Raw genomic sequence first — 21135 nt, 5'->3', positions numbered from 1 at the left:
ACACGGACTTGAAGCCATGGACACGGATCTAAAAAATTTTTTGGACCATTTTATCCTTATCATTTTTTGAAATTCCAAATTTCTCCTTCTCTTTTTACAAACCCTAATCAATTCTGAGCTCTTGTCTTCTGTTTTCTGAAGCTTCATGTGTTCTTCATTGTGGGTATGTGTTGATTGATTTTATGTAGCTTTTTATTATTCTAAGATAATCTCCTTCTCCTTTTCACAAACTTTAACTAATTCTAATCTCTTCTCCTCTGTTTCTGGCTTTTGCAGCTTTGTGTCTTCGTCACTTGTGTGTGCTGCCATTTTTCTGAAGTTTTTTATTGTTCTATCACAATTTTTCTCCTTCATCTGTACTAAAAAACTCAACTTAAGGTTTGAAATAATTATAATATTATTATTTGTTTGTATGTTGTATTTGTATGTTGCTATATTGGATATTCTTTTTTTCTTTTTGAGCACATATGTTTTAGGTACTCTTCTGTTCTCCCTGTTCTGGGTATGCAAATTTATATTTTTAAATATCTGAAATGATTATATTTTTAATGGGGTTTGGTTGGAGTATTATGTTTAAGGTTCAATTGGAGTATTATGTTGGTTATCTTGTTTTCTCTGTTTTGGTCAATAAAATAGATTATAAGTGATGGTAACTTGATGAGCGGATAATTTATACGCTTTTTGGCATTGTTTTTAGTATGTTTTTAGTAGAATCTAGTTACTTTTAGGGATGTTTTCATTAGTTTTTATGTTAAATTCACATTTCTGGACTTTACTATGAGTTTGTGTGTTTTTCTGTGATTTCAGGTATTTTCTGGCTGAAATTGAGGGACTTGAGCAAAAATCAGATTCAGAGGTTGAAGAAGGACTGCTGATGCTGTTGGATTCTGACCTCCCTGCACTCAAAATGGCGCGCTTCCAATTGCGTTGGAAAGTAGACATCCAGGGCTTTCCAGCAATATACAATAGTCCATACTTTGCCCAAGTTTAGACGACGAAAACTGGCATTCAACGCCAGCTCTCTGCCCAATTCTGGCGTCCAGCGCCAGAAACAAGTTGCAAAGTGGAGTTCAACGCCCAAACTGGCACAAAAGCTGGCGTTCAACTCCAAGAATGACCTCTGCACGTGTAACATTCAAGCTCAGCCCAAGCACACACCAAGTGGGCCTCAGAAGTGGATTTATGCATCAATTACTTACTTCTGTAAACCCTAGTAGCTAGTTTATTATAAATAGGACTTTTTACTATTGTATTTGATATCTTTGGATTATCTTTTGATCTATTGATCACGTTTGGGGGCTGGCCACTCGGCCATGCCTACCCTCTATTCACTTATGTATTTTCATACGGTAGAGTTTCTACACTCCATAGATTAAGGTGTGGAGCTCTGCTGTTCCTCAAAGATTAATGCAAAGTACTAATGTTTTTCTATTCAATTCAACTTATTCCGCTTCTAAGATATTCATTCGCACTTCAACCTGAATGTGATGAACGTGACAATCATCATCATTCCCCATGAACGCGTGCCTGACAACCACTTCCGTTCTACATAAGATTGAATGATTATCTCTTGGATCTCTTAATCAGAATCTTCGTGGTGTAAGCTAGATTGATGGCGGCATTCATGAGAATCCGGAAAGTCTAAACCTTGTCTGTGGTATTCCGAGTAGGATTCTGGGATTGAATGACTGTGACGAGCTTCAAACTCGCGAGTGCTGGGTGTAGTGACAGATGCAAAAGGAGGGTGAATCCTATTCCAGCATGATCGAGAACCTCAGATGATTAGCCGTGCTGTGACAGAGCATTTGGACCATTTTCACAAGAGGATGGGAAGTAACCATTGACAACGGTGATGCCCTTGCATAAAGCCAGCCATGGAAAGGAGTAAGACTGATTGGATGAAGACAGCGGGAAAGCAGAGATTCAGAGGAACGAAAGCATCTCTACACGCTTATCTGAAATTCTCACCAATGAATTACATAAGTGTTTCTATCCTTATTCTATGTTTACTTATTATTTAATTTCGAAAACTCCATAATCAATTATTATCCGCCTGACTGAGATTTACAAGGTGACCATAGCTTGCTTCATACCAACAATTTCCGTGAGATCGACCCTTACTCACGTAAGGTTTATTACTTGGACGAACCAGTGCACTTGCTGGTTAGTTATATCGAAGTTTTGACAAATTATGAATTGAGAATAGAGCACCAAGTTTTTGGAGCCATTACCAGAGATCACAATTTCGTGCACTAAGTTTTTGGCGCCGTTGCCGGGGATTGTTCGAGTTTGGACAACTGACGGTTCATCTTGATGCTCAGATTGGGTAACTTTCTTTTCGTTTTCTTTCCAAAAAGTTTTCAAAAATTTTTCAAAAAAAAAATCTTTCAAAAATTTCTCCTTTGTTTTCGAAAAAAAAATGTTTTCAAAAATATATTTTTCTTCAGAATTTTTAAGAATGAATTCTAGTGTTTCATGAAGCATGTTGAAGCCTGGCTGGCTGTAAAGCCATACCTAATTCTTCTGGAATGGGTATGTCAGGCATGTCATGTCTGAGTTACATACTAAAGCTTGGCTGGCTATTAAGCCATGCCTGACCCTTTGATTGGAGATTTAGACTAAAGAGCATAAGATTCCTGGAATTCATATTAAAAATTTTGGAATCCTTATTTTTCTTTTTTTTTAAATGATTTTTGAAAAAAATTAAAAGAAAATACAAAAAAATCATAAAATAAAAAAAAATAAAAAATATTTCATGTTTCTTGATTGAGTCTTGTGTCATGTTATAAGTTTGGTGTCAATTGCATACTCATCTTGCATTTTTCGAAAAATTCATGCATTCATAGTGTTCTTCATGATCTTCAAGTTGTTCTTGGTAAGTCTTCTTGTTTGATCTTGATGTTTTCTTGTTTTGTGTCTTTTCTTGTTTTTCATATGCATTCTTGCATTCATAGAGTCTAAACATGAAAGATTTCTAAGTTTGGTGTCTTGCATGTTTTCTTTGCATATAAAAATTTTCAAAAATAAGTTCTTGATGTTCATCTTGACATTCAAAGTGTTCTTGGTGTTCATCCTGACATTCATAGCATTCTTGCATGCATTCATTGTTTTGATCTAAAAATTCCATGCATTGAGCATTTTTAGTGTTTTTCTCTCTCATCATAAAAATTCAAAAAAATCAAAAAAATATCTTTCCCTTTTTCTCTCTCAAAATTTCGAAAATTAGATTTGAATTTTTCAAAAATTTTTAAAATCTAGTTGTTTTTATGAGTCAAATCAAATTTTTAATTTAAAAATCTTATCTTTTTCAAAACCTTTTTCAAAAATCAAATCTTTTTCATTTTTCTTAGTTATTTTCGAAAATTATAAAAATATTTTCAAAAATCTTTTTCCTAATTTTATCTCATAATTTTCGAAAATAACATCATCAATTAATGTTTTGATTCAAAAATTTCAAGTTTGTTACTTGCTTGTTAAGAAAGATTCAAACTTTGAGTTCTAGAATCATATCTTGTGATTTCTTGTGAATCAAGTCATTAATTGTGATTTTAAAAATAAAATCTTTTTCAAAAACTAATTTAAATCATATCTTTTCAAAAATATCTTCTTATCTTATCTTTTTCAAAAATTTGATTTCAAAATATCTTTTCTAACTTCCTAACTTCTTATCTTTTCAAAATTTGTTTCAACTAACTAACTAACTTTTTGTTTGTTTCTTATCTTTTTCAAAACTACCTAACTAACTCTCTCTCTCTCTCTAATTTTCGAAAATATCTTCCCTCTTTTTCAAAATTTCTTTTTTATTGACTAATTATTTTTTGATTTTAATTTTCGAAAAAATTACTAACCTTTTTCAAAAACTATTTTCGAAAATCACTAACTCTTTTTCAAAAATTATTTTCGAAAATTCTCTTTCTCTCTCATCTCCTTCTATTTATTTATTCATCTACTCACACAGGGACCTCTATACTGTGGTAAACAGGATCCCTATTATTATTATTTTTCTGTTCCCTCTTTTTCATATGAGCAGGAGCAAGGACAAGAATATTCTTGTTAAAGCAGATCCAGAACCTGAAAGGACTCTGAAGAAGAAACTAAGAGAAGCTAAATTACAACTATCCAGCGAGCATCTGTCAGGAATTTTCGAACAAAAAGAGGAGATGGCAGCCGAAAATAATAATAATGCAAGGAGGATGCTTGGTGACTTTACTGCACCTAATTCCAATTTACATGGAAGAAGCATCTCCATTCCTGCCATTGGAGCAAACAATTTTGAGCTGAAACCTCAGCTAGTTTCTCTGATGCAGCAGAACTGCAAGTTTCATGGACTTCCATCTGAAGATCCTTTTCAGTTCTTAACTGAATTCTTGCAGATCTGTGATACTGTTAAGACTAATGGAGTAGATCCTGAAGTCTACAGGCTCATGCTTTTCCCTTTTGCTGTAAGAGACAGAGCTAGAGTGTGGTTGGACTCTCAACCCAAAGACAGCCTGAACTCTTGGGATAAGCTGGTCACGGCTTTCTTAGCAAAGTTCTTTCCTCCTCAAAAGCTGAGCAAGCTTAGAGTGGATGTTCAAACCTTCAGACAGAGAGAAGGTGAATCCCTCTATGAAGCTTGGGAAAGATACAAGCAGCTGACCAAAAAGTGTCCTTCTGACATGCTTTCAGAATGGACCATCCTAGATATATTCTATGATGGTTTATCTGAGCTATCAAAGATGTCATTGGATACTTCTGCAGGTGGATCCATTCATCTAAAGAAAATGCCTGTAGAAGCTCAAGAACTCATTGACATGGTTGCTAATAATCAGTTCATGTACACTTTTGAAAGGAATCCTGTGAATAATGGGACGCCTATGAAGAAGGGAGTTCTTGAAATTAATACTCTGAATGCCATATTGGCTCAGAACAAAATATTGACTCAGCAAGTCAATATGATTTCTCAGAGTCTGAATGGAATGCAAGCTGCATCCAACAGTACTCAAGAGGCAACTTCTGAAGAAGAAGCTTATGATCCTGAAAACCCTGCAATAGCAGAGGTAAATTACATGGGTGAACCTTATGGAAACACCTATAACCCATCATGGAGAAATCATCCAAATTTCTCATGGAAGGATCAAAAGCCCTAACAAGGCTTTAATAATAGTGGAAGAAATAGGTTTAACAATAGTATACCTTTTCCATCATCCACTCAGCAACAGACAGAGAACTCTGAACAAAATACCTCTAATTTAGCAAACTTAGTCTCTGATCTGTCCAAGGCCACTGTAAGTTTCATGAATGAAATAAGGTCTTCCATTAGAAATTTGGAAGCACAAATGGGCCAGCTGAGTAAAAGGATCACTGAAATCCCTCCTAGTACTCTCCCAAGCAATACAAAAGAGAATCCAAAAGGAGAGTGCAAGGCCATTGAACTAATCACCATGGCCGAACCTGTGAAGGAAGGAGAGGACGTGAATCCTAAGGAGGAAGACCTCCTGGGACGTCCAGTGATCAATAAGGAGCTTCCCTCTGAGGAACCAAAGGAATCTGAGACTCATCTAGAGACCATAGAGATTCCATTAAACCTCCTTATGCCATTCCTGAGCTCTGATGAGTATTCCTCTTCTGAAGAGAATGAGGATGTTACTGAAGAGCAAGCTGCCAAGTTTCTTGGTGCAATCATGAAGCTGGATGCCAAATTATTTGGTATTGAGACTTGGGAAGATGAACCTCCCTTGTTCACCAATGAACTAAGTGATCTGGATCAACTGACATTGCCTCAGAAGAAACAGGATCCTGGAAAGTTCTTAATACCTTGTACCATAGGCACCATGATCTTTAAGGCTCTGTGTGACCTTGGTTCAGGAATAAACCTCATGCCCCTCTCTGTAATAGAGAAACTGGGAATCTTTGGGGTGCAAGCTGCTAAAATCTCATTAGAGATGGCAGACAATTCAAGAAAACAGGCTTATGGACAAGTAGAGGACGTGTTAGTAAAGGTTGAAGGCCTTTACATCCCTACTGATTTCATAGTCCTAGATACTGGGAAGGATGAGGATGAATTCATCATCCTTGGAAGACCTTTCCTAGCCACAGCAAGAGTTGTGATTGATGTGGACAGAGGAGAATTGATCCTTCAAATAAATGAGGACAACCTTGTGTTTACAACTCAAGGATCTCTCTCTGCATCCATGGAGAGGAAGCATAAAAAGCTTCTCTCAAAGCAGAGTCAAACAAAGCCCCCACAGTCAAACTCTAAGTTTGGTGTTGGGAGGCCACAACCAAACTCTAAGTTTGGTGTTAAACCCCTATATCCAAACTCTAAGTTTGGTGTTGGGGAGTCTCAACAAAGCTCTGCACATCTGTGAGGCTCCATGAGAGCCCACTGTCAAGCTATTGACATTAAAGAAGCGCTTGTTGGGAGGCAACCCAATGTTTATTTATCTAATTTTCATTGTTTTTTCATGTTTTATTAGGTTCATGATCATGTAGAGTCACAAAATAAATGTAAAAATTGAAAACGGAATCAAAAATAGCAGAAAAAAAAATCACACCCTGAAGGAAGACCTTACTGGCGTTTAAACGCCAGTAAGAAGCATGTTTTGGGCGTTCAACGCCAGAACAGAGCATGGTTCTGGCGCTGAACGCCAGAAATGGGCAGCATTTGGGTGCTGAACGCCAGAATTGCACCCTGGAGAAGAGCTGGTGCTGAACGCCCAGAACAAGCATGGTTCTGGCGTTCAACGCCAGAAATGGGCAAGAAATGGGCGTTGAACGCCCAAAATGGGCACCAACCTGGTGCTGAACGCCCAGAGTTGTGTGCAAGGGCATTTTACATGCCTAATTTGGTGCAAGGTTGTAAATCCTTAAACACCTCAGGATCTGTGGACCCCACAGGATCATCTCAGGATCTGTGGACCCCACAGGATCACCTCAGGATCTGTGGACCCCATAGGATCCCCACCTACCTCCACTCACTTCTTCTCACCCCTCTTTCACACAATCCCATAAACACTCTTCCCCAAAACCCTTCACCAATCACCTCAATCTCTCTTCCCTATCACCACTTCACCACTCACATCCACCCACTCTTCCCCATAAACCTACCCAATAAACTCCACCTACCTTCAAAATTCAAAATCAATTTCCCACCCAAACCCACCCATATGGCCGAACCTTAACACCCTCTCCCCCTACTATATAAAGCCCTCCATTCTTCTTCATTTTCACACAACACAACCCTCTCTTCTCTTCTTGGCCGAAACACAACTCCTTCTCCCTCTCCTCCATTTCTTCTTCTTCTTCATCTATTCTTTCTTATCTTGCTCGAGGGCGAGCAAAATTCTAAGTTTGGTGTGGTAAAAGCATAAGCTTTTTGTTTTTTCATTACCATTGATGTCACCTAAGACCGGAGAATCCTCTAGAAAAGGAAAAGGAAAGACAAAAGCTTCCACCTCTGAGTCATGGGAGATGGAAAGGTTCATCTCCAAAGCTCATCAAGACCACTTCTATGATGTTGTGGCCAAGAAGAAGGTGATCCCCGAGGTCCCTTTCAAACTCAAGAGAAATGAGTATCTGGAGATCCGACATGAAATCCAAAGAAGAGGTTGGGAAGTTCTAACAAACCCCATCCAATAAGTCGGCATCCTAATGGTTCAAGAGTTCTATGCCAATACATGGATCACAAGGAACCATGATCAAAGTAAGAACCCGAATCCAAAGAATTATGTTACAATGGTTCGGGGGAAATACTTAGATTTTAGTCCAGAGAATGTGAGGTTGGCGTTTAACTTGCCTATGATGCAAGGAGATGAGCGCCCCTACACTAGAAGGGTCAACTTTAATCAATGGTTGGACCAAGTCCTCATGGACATATGTGTGGAAGGAGCTCAATGGAAGATTGACTCTAAAGGCAAGCCGGTTCAACTAAGAAGACTAGACCTCAAGCCTGTGGCTAGAGGATAGTTGGAGTTCATCCAACGCTCCATCATCCCCACTAGCAACCGATCTGAAGTTACTGTGGATCGGGCCATCATGATCCATAGCATCATGATTGGAGAGAAAGTAGAAGTTCATGAAGTCATCTCCCTTGAACTCTACAAAATAGCCGAAAAGCCCTCCCCTAGGGCAAGGCTAGCTTTTCCTCATCTTATTTTCCATCTATGTTACTCAGCTGGAGCTTTCATAGAAGGAGACATTCACATTGAGGAAGAGAAGCCCATCACTAAGAAAAAGATGGAGCAAGCAAGAGAGCCCATTCATGAAGCTCAAGAGGCGCAGGAAGTTCATCATCATGAGATCCCGGAGATGCCTTAAATGCATTTTCCTCCACAAAACTATTGGGAGAAAATCAACACCTCCCTAGGAGAATTAAGTTCCAACATGGGACAACTAAGGGTGGAACATCAAGAGCACTCCATCATCCTTCATGAAATAAGAGAAGATCAAAAAGCAATGAGGGAGGAGCAATAAAGACAAGGAAGAGACATAGAAGAGCTCAAGGACATCGTTGGTTCCTCAAGAAGGAAACGCCACCATCACTAAGGTGGACTCATTCCTTGTTCTTACATTCACTGTTTTTCATTTTCTATGTTAAGTGCTTATCTATGTTTGTGTCTTCATTACATGATCATTAGTAGTTAGTAACTTTGTCTTAAAGTTATGAATGTCCTATGAATCCATCACCTCTCTTAAATGAAAAATGTTTTAATTCAAAAGAACAAGAAGTACATGAGTTTCGAATTTATCCTTGAACTTAGTTTAATTATATTGATGTGGTGACAATGCTTCTTGTTTTCTGAATGTATGCTTGAACAGTGCATATGTCTTTTAAAGTTGTTGTTCATGAATGTTAAATATGTTGGCTCTTGAAAGAATGATGACAAGGAGACATGTTATTTGATAATCTGAAAAATCATAAAAATGATTCTTGAAGCAAGAAAAAGCAGCAAAGAACAAAGCTTGCAGAAAAAAAAATAAATATAGGCGAAAAAAATAGAAAGAAAAAGAAAAAGCAAGCAGAAAAAGCCAAAAGCTCTTAAAACCAAGAGGCAAGAGCAAAAAGCCAATAACCCTTAAAACAAAAAGGCAAGGGTAATAAAAAGGATCCCAAGGCTTTGAGCATCAGTGGATAGGAGGGCCTAAATGAATAAAATCCTGGCCTAAACGGCTAAACCAAGCTGTCCCTAACCATGTGCTTGTGGCGTGAAGGTGTCAAGTGAAAACTTGAGACTGAGCGGTTAAAGTCAAGGTCCAAAGCAAAAAAAGAGTGTGCTTAAGAACTCTGGACACCTCTAATTGGGGACTTTAGCGAAGCTGAGTCACAATCTGAAAAGGTTCACCCAATTATGTGTCTGTGGCATTTATGTATCCGGTGGTAATACTGGAAAACAAAGTGCTTAGGGCCACGGCCAAGACTCATAAAATAGCTGTATTCAAGAATCATCATACTGAACTAGGAGAATCAATAACACCATCTGAACTCTGAGTTCCTATAGAAGCCAATCATTCTGAACTTCAATGGATAAAGTGAGATGCCAAAACTATTCAAGAGGCAAAAAAAGCTACAAGTCCCGCTCATCTGATTGGAGCTATGTTTCATTGATAGTTTGGAATTTATAGTATATTCTCTTCTTTTTATCCTATTTGATTTTCAGTTGCTTGGGGACAAGCAACAATTTAAGTTTGGTGTTGTGATGAGCGGATAATTTATACGCTTTTTGGCATTGTTTTTAGTATGTTTTTAGTAGAATCTAGTTACTTTTAGGGATGTTTTCATTAGTTTTTATGTTAAATTCACATTCTTGGACTTTACTATGAGTTTGTGTGTTTTTCTGTGATTTCAGGTATTTTCTGGCTGAAATTGAGGGACTTGAGCAAAATTCAGATTCAGAGGTTGAAGAAGGACTGCTGATGCTGTTGGATTCTGACCTCCCTGCACTCAAAATAGATTTTCTGGAGCTACAGAACTCAAAATGGCGCGATTTTAATTGCTTTGGAAAGTAGACATCCAGGGCTTTCCAGCAATATATAATAGTCCATACTTTGCCCAAGTTTACATGACGCAAACTGGCGTTCAACGCCAGCTCTCTGCCCAATTCTGGCGTCCAGCGCCAGAAACAAGTTGCAAAGTGGAGTTCAACGCCCAAACTGGCACAAAAGCTGGCGTTCAACTCCAAGAATGACCTCTGCACGTGTAACATTCAAGCTCAGCCCAAGCACACACCAAGTGGGCCTCAGAAGTGGATTTATGCATCAATTACTTACTTCTGTAAACCCTAGTAGCTAGTTTATTATAAATAGGACTTTCTACTATTGTATTTGATATCTTTGGATTATCTTTTGATCTATTGATCACGTTTGGGGGCTGGCCACTCAGCCATGCCTACCCTCTATTCACTTATGTATTTTCATACGGTAGAGTTTCTACACTCCATAGATTAAGGTGTGGAGCTCTGCTGTTCCTCAAAGATTAATGCAAAGTACTACTGTTTTTCTATTCAATTCAACTTATTCCGCTTCTAAGATATTCATTCGCACTTCAACCTGAATGTGATGAACGTGACAATCATCATCATTCCCCATGAATGCGTGCCTGACAACCACTTCCGTTCTACATCAGATTGAATGATTATCTCTTGGATCTCTTAATCAGAATCTTCGTGGTGTAAGCTAGATTGATGGCGGCATTCATGAGAATCCGGAAAGTCTAAACCTTGTCTGTGGTATTCCGAGTAGGATTCTGGGATTGAATGACTGTGACGAGCTTCAAACTCGCGAGTGCTGGGCGTAGTGACAGACGCAAAAGGAGGGTGAATCCTATTCCAGCATGATCGAGAACCTCAGATGATTAGCCGTTCTGTGACAGAGCATTTGGACCATTTTCACAAGAGGATGGGAAGTAACCATTGACAACGGTGATGCCCTTGCATAAAGCCAGCCATGGAAAGGAGTAAGACTGATTGGATGAAGATAGCGGGAAAGCAGAGATTCAGAGGAACGAAAGCATCTCTACACGCTTATCTGAAATTCTCACCAATGAATTACATAAGTGTTTCTATCCTTATTCTATGTTTACTTATTATTTAATTTCGAAAACTCCATAATCAATTATTATCCTCCTGACTGAGATTTACAAGGTGACCATAGCTTGCTTCATACCAACAATCTCCGTGGGATCGACCCTTACTCACGTAAGGTTTATTACTTGGACGACCCAGTGCACTTGCTGATTAGTTGTATCGAAGTTGTGACAAATTATGAATTGAGATTAGAGCACCAAGTTTTTGGAGCCATTACCAGAGATCACAATTTCGTGCACCATAACTAAATTAAGAGTTCTCTATTTATGTATAAAAAACTATTAATTTGATAATATGAGTATATGATTATGTAATGAGTGTTTTCTCTATTTGAAGTTTAATTGAAATGATAAAGAAAAGCTTATTTTTTAGTGTTGTCATACTGGATATTAGAATTTATTTTATTTTTATGCATTTACTTTTTATTGTTTGTTAGGAAGTGATGATGGATCATTCTGAACAAATTAAGCTATGTGTTGGATATTACTGGATCATGAGAATGCAATTTGACACGTTGATGTTATTTTTTTTAGTTACTTTATATATGTATATTAGGAATAGAAGGTGGGGTCATTCTTCAATTGGGCAAAGAGTGAACACATTGCCATTAAGGCGAGATGCATTAGATAATATCATTGGGGCGGGTGGAGATAGAAATTGCATATGGGTGTTAAGAATGAGTTTGAATGCATTTGCAAATTTGTGTGAATTGCTACAAGTTCAAGGTGGGTTAGACGAAGATGGTCATGTTGGCATAGGCGAGCAAGTAGCAACTTTCTTGATCATATTAGCTCATCATACCAAAAATCGCAGCGTACAAGTTAGGTTTTATAGGTCTGGTGAAACTATTAATAGGTGTTTTCATAAGGTATTAGGTTCAATTTTGCGTGTCCACAGTGTGTTATTTGCAAAGGCAGACCCTGTACCAGAGGATTGTATAGATCCAGATGGAAATGGTTTAAGGTATTAAGGTGTTGCATAAAGTTTAAATTTTTATTGGTCAAGTTTACTTGTATGTAATAACTATTTTGTTTTGTCCATTTGATAGGGTTGTCTAGGAGCATTAGATGGCACTTACATAGATGTCACAGTCCCCAAGGATGATAAATCTAGGTATCGGACAAGAAAATCTAGAATATCCACCAATGTCTTAGGAGTTTGCAATCGGAATATGAATTTCGTCTATGTCCTTAGCGGTTGGGAAGGATCGACATCTGATTCAAGGGTACTTAGAGATGCAATTACTCGACGTAATGGCTTGAAAATACTTGTTGGTATGTTTAAATTAATCTTTTGATAAGTGCATTAGTTATCTATTAAAGGATTACAATATACCCCTTATAATTTTTCCATCATTCCATTTTAGGGTCTTATTATTTAGTGGACGCTGGCTATACCAATGGTAGAGGTTTTTTATCTCCTTATAAAAATGTCAGGTATCATGTGAATGAGTGGATTCAAGGTCACCGTGACCCACAAAATCGTCTAGAGTTATTTAATAAGAAGCACTCTTCAGCTAGGAATGTGATTGAGCGGTGCTTTGGGTTGCTTAAGAAGAGATGGGCAATTCTACGAAGCCCCTCATTCGATCCAATTAGAATTCAAAGCCACATTATTATTGCGTGTTGTTTGTTATAAAATTTTATTCGGATGAACATGGATGTTGATCCCGAGGAAGATGCAACTCTTTTACCAGAGCATATACCCGTAGGAGATGACACAATTGTTGATGAAGCTGACATAATTGATGTTGTGGAAAGTAGCCATGAGTGCACTCAATGGCGGGAGGACTTAGCAACTGAAATGTGGGAAATATGGAGAGGTGAACATGATGCGTAGAGTTTCAAATTTTTCCTAATTTTATTATATCTACAATTGTCGTGGACTATAAATTGTTGTACTAGAAATTATTTGAGTTTTTTTTAGGCATAATGTATTTGCATACTTGGGTTAATTAGTTGTATTCTAATTAAAGATACAGTTGGTTGTATTATTGTACGACTTGATTGTTTCTAATTTTATTGAAATTGGTGAATTATGTTGATATTCTACTAAGTAATTATTTAAATTTTGTTGCAATTGTTAATTTATTGTAGTGTTCATCTGATACTAAGCATCAATGGCTTCCATACCACGTTAGTGGACTGAACAAAAAACTGAACAATTTGTGGTCTTCATGGAGGAATTGGTTGTTGAAGGCAAGAGGGCGGATGCCGGCCAATTTAAACCCGGGGCATTTTAAAAGCTTACAGATAAGATGAATGAGAAGTTTCCTGGATGTGGCCTCACTGTGAAGTACATTAGAAATAAACACAAGCGACTAAAAGAAAAATATATGTATGTGGCTGAGATGTTGGATTGTAGTGTCTTTGGATGGAATTCGGAAAAGATGTGTGTTAAAGTAGATTGCGGCCACAACTGGTGGCTTGGGATTAGGCGGCGAGGATGTTGACATGGAGGATTTAGCTGCTGCTGAGAGTGAATTACCCAACACCTTTTCAACCTATTTTGCTTCATCAAGTGAGAAAAATCAAGGACGGCAATCTGCAACTAAAAAAACCAATAATACTGCAATCCTATCAAACTTGGCTGAAACTTTTAAGTCTGTAGTAGAAGATCAAGGAAAGCATGTGCAAGTACTAGCAAATGCAATGAGTGGGGTAAATGACTAAGTGAATATGGGCCGAACATTGAAGAGTCTTGGCTTTGACACAATGGAGATAGTGCAAGTTGCAAAAAAATTTGTGCAAAATCCAGAATTGAAGGCAACCTTTTGGAGTTTGGACGAGAAAAAGGTGGCATTCGTACGAGATATAATGGATAACTTTTAGCTATTATTGGTGTAGTTAGTTTAATTAGTTGTTAGTTTGTTATGGTCTATTTGCTAAACATACTATGGGTGCTTTGCTATTATCTATAAGGGTTTAAGTAGTTGTTATATTATTAAAGTGAAATAGCTATATTTGCACCTAATCTATGCATGAACTGACTTCTAGTTGTAATCTGCAATTCTATGTGTTGATTTTTTAGTTTATGTACCTAAGTTATGCCTCTAGTGTTTATTAATTATATTAGGCAAATTTACACTTCATATTGTACAATTATGCATTATTGGAATCAAATTGTGTAATTCTGTATCAATTTTTGAATGTATTGTGTAATTTTATTCTTAAAATTATTTACTTTTTCATATTTACAATCAAATTCTGCATTCTCTTTGTTGATTTATATATTTATTATCTTAAACTCTAATAACGTGCAATTTTACAATTATGAAAGACAAAAAAATTATATAAGCCTTATGGCTCATGCATGCTGATTGTAATAGCTTTGGTTTTAAAATTCTGCACTTTATTATATTTGGGCAAACCAATATAAATTAAATGTGGAGTACACCAAATATTGTTAACTAAAAAGAAACAATAAACCAAATACATTGTATAAATACATTGTATAATAATGTGAAGTACACCAAATACTATTAGTTGTCATTCTTCATTCTATAAATACATTGCCAACTAAGATAACAACAGAAATAAAAGGGAAAAAGTCTATGTCATCCTAAGAGCCATTAACAACTACTAGCACTTTTTCCTCATAACTTGTAGCTTTATTATTTGGTTCTTCCAATTTTGCTCCTTATTGTTTGCTTTTTCCAAGCCTATATCAAATGTATATCATACAGTACTAAGTAGAGGTCAACTCTAATTACTCAACTAAAGTTTGATTCTTTTCCTATATGTAAATTGGACAATGTGTTTAAAATATGAGAACTCAACTGGAGTACTAATTCAATTGGAGTACTAGAATTCAATTCTTTGATACAATAACATAAGAAACTCAATTGGAATTTAAAAAGTACAATGACATTGATGATGTATAAAAGGCACTCATTAACATACATAGGATAGTAATTGTAAAACATGCTTATAGCCAGCTCACATGCTAGAAAAAGATTTATTGTAACATTTCATCAAACCTAAAATGGAAGTTACGGAAAAATGAACAATTAGTAAGCTGAGCAAGAGATTGGTGAGCATCAGCATCAAGTGCTGCCACAGTAGCTATAACTAACATTATTAACATAGTCTATAAAGATTTTGTATGCCAAAATAAATTTCATTTACTACTACATTCACTAATGGAAAAAATAAAATAATAAATTAAATAAAATACTAAAGAAAGAGAGGAATCATAACGCCTATATGATTTTCAACTAAAAAGATACAAATTTTGAAGTGTCAAAGCAATACCCATTTGAAAAAACATTGTGATCAAGGGCTTAAAGGCTTCAAATATTATCCAATTTACATATATGTTTAGCAATCTAACACAATTAACACTCATTCAATGTCACCAATTCTTGATTTTTTCAACATAACCAAAAAAATTAAGCAGCAACTTTCCTCCACTGATTCTCAATTAAACCTTGGAAGAGCAAGAAATTGATGGGAAGAAGAACATTATACCTGGCCTCCATAGAAATTGAACGCATACACAGTGGAGAAGAGGAATTCGCGACAAACAAAACAAGGGATAGAGCCACACGAGGAAATAAGCACTGGATACAGAGATGGAGTAGAGGGTTTAGGGTAGATGCGTGCAAGGTGAAGACATCCACGAAGGAGGAGAACAACTAAGGAGAAGAAAGGTTTTTGGGGGTAGGGATAACTGACGATAAATGATGTAGAATAGGGGTTTTTATCTCACTCTTTTTTTTTACTTTAATATTAATTATTTTTTAATTTAATTTATGAGGACAAAATAGTCATTTTTAGTTATGTAGTGTTCTTGAGTTTTGCAATCAAACATAATATTAGACACTACACTAGTGTCATGTCTATTATTTCCAAATACTATACACAAACACAAATATTTTACTTCTATGTCTCAAGTGTCTATGTCTTAATGTTTATGTCCCAATACATACATAAACCAAACGGAGCCTAAGTGACGCGCACATATGACTGACACGTACGCGTGACAAGTGTCACGTGCCTCAGTAAAGGAAATTCGGTGGGGACAATTTCTGGGCTGCTTTTAACCTAGTTTCAAGCCCGAAAAGGAAGACAAGAGGCTGGGAAGTGGAGCTGGAAAAGAATGGGCTATTCATTCACACACTTGAGTTTTAGATGTAGAATTCTAGCTCTCTCTCCTCTCTCTAGGTTTAGGGTTTCTTCTTTTATTTTCAGTTTCATTTAGGTTTAGGTTCTACTTCTTATTTTGATTCAAGTTCTTCTTTTAATTTCTTATTATTACCTCTTTGCTTTCTTAGTTTTATATGTTATTTCCTTTACCTTGTTGCTTTATTGTTCATGACTCTTTGTTAATTCCAATTTCATTTTAATGCACTTTGAGGTATTTCATGTTTATTGTCGTTTTCTTTAATTTGTGGTTATTGTTTCTTTGCAATTGTTAGTTTTAGATTTTAATATTTCTTGTTAATTTTCTATGTTTTTATTTTGTGCCTTCCAAGTGTTTAATAAAATATTTGATTGGATTTTAAATTAGATTTTTGTGTTCTTGACTTGGATTGAGTAATTTGGAGACTCTTGAATTGTCAAAGTCTCTTGTTGATTGGTGATTGAAAGTTGCTAGTTGGCTTGAGCTTCACTAAATCTAGTCTTTGATTAGGATTTGTGAACTCAAGTTGATTTGCTCACTTCCTTCAATTGTTAGAGGTTGACTAAGTGAGAGCAAAAGGCAATTACCATCACAATTGACAATGATAATGAGGATAGGAATTCCAATTCTCAACCCTTGCTAGGACTTTTCTTGGTTGTTAGTTTATTTTCTCGTTATTTACATTCCTTGTTCATCATTTAAAAATCCCAAAAATATACTTTCCCATAACCAATAACAAGTACGCTTCCCTGTAATTCCTTTGAGAGACGACCCGAGGTTTAAATACTTTGGTTATTTTTATTGGTTTGCATTATGACAAACAAATTAAACGTTGACTGAGGATAATTTGTTGGTTTTGAACTATACTTGCAACGCGATTTTATTGAGAAATTCTTTACCGACATTTATCGTCTGTCACTGATGCCAAGGCATCTTAGGCTAGTTTCACTAGCATTTTTCTGTTAGTTTTAGTTGTTTTATGCATTTTCTTGAGCTTAAAGTAACCAAGAATGGTTAAATGAATAACAAAGCAATGAACCATCCAAACAGTATGATTTTGATGCAAATTCCATGAGTTTTTAGTTATATTACTTGAATGCTATGAATGGAAGATTTCTCATGAAATTTTGCAAGACTTTGATGCAATTGTTTGGATGATTTCAGGGAAGAAGAGGCTAAGCAAGGAAGCAACAAAATCAATAAAGGAAGCTTGAATATCACATGTGGAGTTTAAGTTCCAGTTTAAGCCTAAACTGGAGCTTAAACGCCAGAATCATGAAGGCTAAGAAATGCTGGAATTGAAGTTTAACCTCCAGTTTAACCTTAAACTGGAGGTTAAACGCCAGAATTAGAATTCCAATCAGGAAGCATTTCCACGTTTAACCTCCAGTTTAACCTTAAACTGGAGGTTAAACGCCAGAAGTGAGAAGGGCACCAAGGGGGCAGTTCCACGCTTAACCTCCAGTTTAACCTTAAACTGGAGCTTAAACGTGTTCGACCAAGTTTCTCCTCCAGGGTTGCTTTCTCCATTTCCACGTTTAAGCTCCAGTTTAACCTTAAACTGGAGCTTAAACGTGTTCGACACCTCCAGGGCTACCTTTCTAAGCTTCCACGTTTAAGCTCCAGTTTAACCTTAAACTGGAGCTTAAACGTGTTCGACCTCCAGGGCTACCTTTCTCAGCTTCCACGTTTAAGCTCCAGTTTAACCTTAAACTGGAGCTTAAACGTGTTCGACCTCTAGGATGGCTTTCTCTATTTCCACGTTTAAGCTCCAGTTTAACCTTAAACTGGAGCTTAAACGTGTTCGACCTCCAGGGTTGCCTTTTCTACCTCCACGTTTAAGCTTCAATTTAACCTTACACTGAAGCTTAAACGTGTTCGACTAAGTTACCCTCCAGGGCTGCCTTCTTCCATTTTCACGTTTAAGCTTCAGTTTAACCTTAAACTGAAGCTTAAACGTGCTACCACAAAAGGCATCACTGGAAGTGTCTGGCGTTTAAGCTGCAGTTTAAGCTTAAACTGCAACTTAAACGCCACTCTTGGAAAAGGTTTCTGGGCCAAAAATATTGCGGTTTAAGTTAGTATTTGAGCACAAACATTAACTTAAACTTACTCTGGTATGAAACCCAATTGAATATCATGGTTTATGGGATTGGGCCTGAAGGATTGATGAGTCTGGAATTTCAATTTATTGAGTCATGTGTCATTATTTGATTATCACTAAGTTGGCTCAATGAATGTTACAGAATTTGGATCAACAGCCTCATCAAGATTATGGATCATAAACCCAAGGCAAAAAGAAAGCAGGGAGAGGCCTCAAAGCCCAAGAAACACAACAGAAGCTCAACATAGAAGGTGTATAAATAGGATAGAATTTAAGTTAGGAGGACTTTTACCTTTTTCATTTAGCTAGTTTTCATATCTTTGTAATTGAATTCAGAGCTATGACTCACTAAACCCCCTTTCATTGGGTTAGGGAGCTCTATTGTAATTCAATGAATCAATAATAGTTTATCTTCTTCTTCAACTTTTTCTCTTGAATTTTGTTAGAAAGCTTCTCGATCTAATTCCATTGGGTAGTTGTCTTGGGAAAGAAACTACCCATAATTGGAATCCTTCGGAACCTTGGGAAAGGAATGGAGGATTCATGCTAGAGAAGCTTTCTCACAGTGAATTGGATTGGGGTTTGGATGGATATTGTGACATGTAATCCTACCAAATTGTGGTTCATGAAACTGTGTGGTATAATCAGTGATCGAGCATCATCTCTTCTTATGAACATTTAAACCAAGGGATTGGGAATTTGTTTGTTTTTAGAGAGAATTGGTGAGCCAAGGGATTGGGATCCAATCATATAAGATTGCCAAGCAAAATTCAATGAACGCATTGGTTGAGGAAGAGATAAACATGTTTTGATTCGGAGATCTCAATATCTCCTATAACCCAATGAATTCCCATTTCTGATTTCCATCTTCTCTTTACATTCTGCAACTCAATTCATGCAATCACCCCCATTCCCTTTTAATTTCAGCAATTTAGCTTCTGCTCTTTAATTCATGCAATTTAAGATTCCGCCATTTAAATTTCTTGTCATTTACGTTTCCCGCCAATTTTACATTCCGCAATTCTCATCTAAATCTTGATTCCGCTCAACTAGAACACACTTCTAATCCGAATTGCTCACTCAACCAATCCTTGTGGGATTCGACCTCACTCTATTGTGAGATTTTACTTGACGATAACCGGTGCACTTGCCGGAAGGAATTTTGCCGATCGTGCAATTTCCTAAATCGTAGCATAACAAGTTTATGCGCACCAAGTTTATGGCGCCGTTGCCGGGGATTGGTTTTCGATTGACAATTCTCCAATTGGAAGTTAACTAGATTGAGCATTTTTTTTTGTTTTGATTAATTCAGTACAAGTTACTTGTTGAATTTTAATTTCTGCACTCTGTTACATGCTTTCTTTCTTTATCCCTTTAAATTCAAGCAACTAACTCACTGACTCACTAACTGTTTGAATTAATTCCTCAATTGCTCTAACCATACTCTTCCATTAACCAAGAGTATTTCACTTGTTTGTTGCCTGTGCTGTGTTCTTGTATGACAGGTAGGAGAGGAGAGACATCAACTCCTCCATATACCGAACCAGAGAGGACCCTTCATAGACTTAGAAGGGAAGCAAGAGGGAAGAGAGTACTGGGAGAAGAAGAATCTGAAGGAGAATCTGAGGACAATTTTGAAGAAGCTCTAGATCTCAACATGGATAGAGAAGTTCACAACCATGAGAGAGCTGATGGAAATAATGCCATTCCTGAGAGGAGGGTTCTTAGTTCATACATAAACCCGACCTCTGGGAATTGTGGTAGCAGCATTCAGAAACCACCCATTCAGGCCAATAATTTTGAACTCAAACCACAGCTAATATCACTTGTGGAGAATCATTGTTCATTTGGTGGGAGTGCTAATGAAGATCCCAACCAACATCTCACAAAATTCCTGAGAATTTGTGACACTGTGAAGTCCAATGGAGTCCAGGAAGATGCCTATAAACTGCTTTTGTTCCCATTTTCACTTAGGGACAAAGCAGCTAAGTGGCTGGAATCATTCCCAAGGGGGAGTCTAACAACATGGGATGAGGTGGAAAGAAAGTTTCTGGCACGTTTCTACCCCCCACAAAAGGTCAATAGGCTTCGATCTGAGGTTCAGACTTTTAGACAACAAGATGGTGAAACTCTCTACGAGGCATGGGAGAGATTCAAGGATTTGACAAGGAAATGCCCACCAGACATGTTCCATGATTGGGTGCAATTGCATATTTTCTATGATGGACTCTCTTATGAATCAAGGAAGGCTGTAGACCATTCATCAGGAGGTTCATTGAACAGGAAAAAGACTGTGGAAGAAGCCATTGAAGTGATTGAGACAGTGGCTGAGAATGAGTACTACTATGCATCAGAGAGGCACAACACTAAGGGAGTCATGGAGCTGAACCATGTTGATACAATTCTAGCCCAAAACAAGGTGTTTGCCAAGCAACTAGCAGAGCTTACCAAGCAATTAGAAACAAAGCAAGTGACGGCAATACACACACAAGATCAAGAGGAAGTAAGCATTGAAGGAGGTGATTGGGAAGAGGCCAACTATGTGGGAAACCAACAAAGGCAATCATATGATCCACATTCCAACACTTACAACCCAGGATGGAAAAATCACCCAAACTTTGGGTGGGGGAACCAACAAACCCAACCACAAAACCACAAACCTTACAACCACAACCAACATAACAATTCCACATACCAAAACTCCAACCAAAGATCATACCAAGCCACACAAAATACTTACTCCCAACCATCATATCATGGCCAAAATAATCAACCTACCCAACCTAATCCGAACCAACAATTTCAAGATCAATTAAACCGGATAGAAGGAATGATGGCAACCAT

At 37.1% G+C, this 21135-nt stretch overlaps 1 non-coding gene across 1 annotated transcript; it reads right to left on the bottom strand.

Annotated features, from left to right (window-relative positions):
- Nucleotides 1-20374: 20374 nt before the first annotated feature.
- LOC112768913 (small nucleolar RNA R71) lies at nt 20375-20478 on the bottom strand. The gene has a single exon (XR_003186289.1). It is a non-coding gene; the product is annotated as a small nucleolar RNA R71 (small nucleolar RNA).
- Nucleotides 20479-21135: the final 657 nt, after the last annotated feature.

The sequence above is a fragment of the Arachis hypogaea genome, chromosome 17, assembly GCF_003086295.3.
Source record: "Arachis hypogaea cultivar Tifrunner chromosome 17, arahy.Tifrunner.gnm2.J5K5, whole genome shotgun sequence".
Taxonomy (NCBI): Eukaryota; Viridiplantae; Streptophyta; class Magnoliopsida; order Fabales; family Fabaceae; genus Arachis; species Arachis hypogaea.
This window is presented reverse-complemented; position numbering and strand designations above follow the sequence as displayed.